This window comes from Octopus bimaculoides, chromosome 7 (assembly GCF_001194135.2).
Source record: "Octopus bimaculoides isolate UCB-OBI-ISO-001 chromosome 7, ASM119413v2, whole genome shotgun sequence".
NCBI classification, from domain to species: Eukaryota; Metazoa; Mollusca; class Cephalopoda; order Octopoda; family Octopodidae; genus Octopus; species Octopus bimaculoides.
The window spans coordinates 68,427,870-68,431,940 of record NC_068987.1 but is presented as its reverse complement, the minus strand read 5'-3'; positions in this window follow the sequence as shown (position 1 = coordinate 68,431,940).

The window sequence follows — 4,071 nt, the reverse complement described above, 5'->3', positions numbered from 1 at the left end:
TAAGTGTATATACATACACACACATACAAGCATACGTACATATATATATATATGTATGTATGTTTCTTTATTGAGAAGGCTGCTCATTTTAAAGACTAGTGAAATCCCCGGGGACAGAAAACATTGCAAAAATATAGAATGGTAAAATGGAATCTAGATAATTTTTATGATGATGACGATGACGACGACCACGGACGACGATGGGGACGATTTCTTTGTTATTGCCACAAGGTTGACGGAAGAAAGAATTATAAGAAAAATTTGCAAAAATGTTACAAAAAAAAAATGTCTAACGAATGTGTTATCGCATATTCAACACTATCAACAACAAAAATCTTTTTGTAATAATTGCAATACGAATGTTTTAATTAATATTAATGATAATGATGGTGTTGATAATAAAGGAAATGCCACTGTCACTACTACTACTACTACTACTACTACTACTACTACTACTACTACTACTACTACTACTACTACTACTACTAGTATTAGTAGTAGTAGTAAGCTATTGTACAATTACAATGACATTTTTTTAATGGAATGCCAATGAGAAAAGTTAATATTGATAGATATATAATTAAGACTCCCACCGCTACTTACAATTATATATATATATATATATATATATATACGTACGTATACATGTAAACTTAAAAACATGAGAAGTAAAAAAAAAAAACAAAAAAAAAACTGAAGAAATCAGGAAAGAAGAGCAATAAGAATCAGAAGTAGAAAAATAAAAATTATTGAATTTGTAAGAAATTATTAACAATTTAACTGCGCTAATGACAATAGCAGATAATTGAAACAAAGTGACTTGACACTCAGATATTGTTATAACCTCCAAATGGTGATGGCAAGGTCATGTATCAGTCACATAATATACTTCATACAACTCTAATTCCTATATTTTCTTACCAAGGGACTAATCATTCTTATTTAATGATTAATATGTACATTAGTTGATGGCGAATTAGTAGTGTTGAAATTCATCCTTTAGAATACGAAAGTAAGCTATGCCAATTACCCTTTCGAGATCAATAAAATACCTGCTTAGTAGTATTGGGCTTATTTTCACGTTCTCTCTTTCTATCAGGAAATATCGTCTATGACCAAATATGGAGAGGGAGAGATTCCGCTAGCTTTAGATGTCCTCCAAAACGCCTTGGTGTTGGGTTTTTCCATAATCCCATTAGGAGTGAAGGGACGAGGGCAAAATAGGACATTACGTTCTTAATTCTGACTGGCCATGTTAAAATATTCGGAGTCAATCAAGGCAGCCTAACATGAAGCTCAGAAACAGTTTAGAATCTAGAGATCTATAAGAATGTTTATTTTTCACTTCCCCCCCGATAGGCTCAATTATAATTGCTTTTCTTACCATTTCCGAACTTTAGTTTTACAAAAACAACCTGTGTATTTTTAAAATAGTAATAAGAGTTAACTATAAGGACTAGGCTTCGACTTATATTTTGGACACCTTCAAATCCCCGAAATTCGTTCATACATCTATGAAATATAAACGTATTTTTATTGTTGTGACTGACACTAATGGTCAGCGTACTCGAAGCTTCATTTATCTGTATGTGTTTCTCTTTTACATTTTTACTTACATTTTTACCCGTTGTAATACGCATTTTAATAGTTGTAGCAATAGGAAAAATGATGGTGTTGACGTTTACTTGAAACTTTACTTAACATTTGTGGATTGGCTGTCACTTTTTTTATTCTTAATTCAGCCCTCATCAAGGAAGAACGTCAATGACCAAAAACGAATGAAACATCTTATACACGCACAGAATGTATTTTGAACAATACTGTGAAAGATGTGAATTCTTTCAGATTTGAGAAAGAGTGCGCTAGTGTTTCTAGCAAATCAAGTGATCATAAATAGGTTCCCATGCTGGCTCATGTCATACTTTCCTCGAATAGGTAATTGAAAAGATATAGAAAGAAAAATATATGGAAATGCGTTCTATTTTCATGAGAGATTAAGCTTACATAGAAATGTAAATATTACATAAACCTGATTTAAAGGGAAGCACAAAGCAATGGTAATAAAGCTATAAAGGAAAATGCGTAATTATTAACTAAAATATAAAGGACCAATTATATTAAAAAGTACGATAGAAACATCATCCATTACTTTACTACCAATAAACCATTGACAAATACATAGATCGTTAACAGCATCGCAACGTGCCCGATTTCATCAATTTACTTCGTTTGTAGACTGTTTCTGCTAGCGTTCCAACACTGCAAGTACAAAATAGCAACAACACTACTACCACTATCCATAACGTCATCAACGCCATCACCATGATCGTCAGCAGGGCATGAAAGTAAATAGACCGACAATAAATCTTCATTCAACACCTCCTTTATATTTTACATTTCACCCGTCATTTATTTTTTTTTCACACATGACCACATAGTAACAAACTACCTCGATACATATTATTACTAACAATTATAAGGCGACAAGCTGGTAGAATCGTTAGCAAGCCGGGCAAATGCTTAGCGGTATTTCGTCTGCCGCTACAGTCTAAGTTCAAATTCTGCCGAGGTCAACTTTGCCTTTCATCTTTTCGGGGTTAATGAAATAAGTACCAGTTACGCACTGCGGTTGATGTAATTGACTAGTCCCCCACACAAACTTCAGGCCGTGTGCCTTCAGTAGAAAGGATTATTACTAACAATTATATAACAGACTACTACTACTGCTGCTGCTGCTGCGTACATAAGTTTTAGTTACTTCATCGTCTACCGTCCCCGCTTCTCTGGGACACATATATACATGGATAGATATAGAAGATATCGATCTATCTAGTTTTTAGCCTTGATTGAACTTCATTAGGGAAAGATTATCCAAACTCTATTCACAAGGAGATTAATAAATTATAGTGTATAAAATGGTTTGTCTTGTACGTTCAAAAGCGCATGCACAGCAACTGGGGATTAATTAATTGGTATAATACAGAACGTTTTAGAAAATATGCATCACATTTCAAACGTGGTAGAATGCATTATTAATCATTTAATAGATATGTATATATGTTTGTGTACATATGTATGCACGCATCTACGTATATATGAATGTATGGATAAATATATACATGTGTATGTATGTATTTATTTATGTATAAATATATATATGTATGCATATTGTTATGATTTTTTCCCTTGAAGTTCGTATTGAGACGTATATTATTTTATATAATCTTTAAAACCGTTCAGAAGAAACGACTAGATTCAATTTATTTCTGCATTTTGCAATGCAACATCACAATTTAACAGCTATTAAAATAATTTTCTTTTTGTTTTGCGGAAAAGAAAAAACCAAAACACTATTACATATTCTAACACTTTGCAGCTAATTTTATATATGAATTAATATAGTCAATTGTAATAATGAGCATATAGGTACAGACTAAAGTTTATTACTTGGAAAATTTTATGGCAGTTTAGTCGGTCTCTCGTATATATAAATGGTACATATTTAGCAACTTCTCAGAGAGAAGAAAATAAATGTGATGCAATGAATATCTGACCATGTCGAGTAAGAGGTGAAATTATTTCGGAAGTACTATCAACTTAGTAGAAGATCTGAAAGACAGATAATTACAATATACGCTACATTCACATCAGAACTAAACGAGAAAAATGACCACAAATTGCCTACAACGCGGAGTTGATTAAAACAGCTGTCTAATGTTGGCTAGCTTTGGACAGGAATGCAAGCAGTGACTCATGAATCGATCAAATGTCTAGGATAGCCCCCTATTTGACTTCTTAGGTAGCATGGCTAAAATTACTTGCCAAATAAAATTTGGCAACCATTGCATTATCTGACGAGAACTGTTCTGTATAGTTTAAGGAAGGAACTAACTATTCGTTACGAGGAATATTGACGTGCTCTTTCTTAAATGTATTTATCACGTTACAATTTGGCATCAGCTTTGTAGACAAACATAAACACACAAAAGCACACAAGTATTCGTACATATGTACATGCATGCACAATTTCAGTAGCTATCATATATATATATATATATATATATATATATA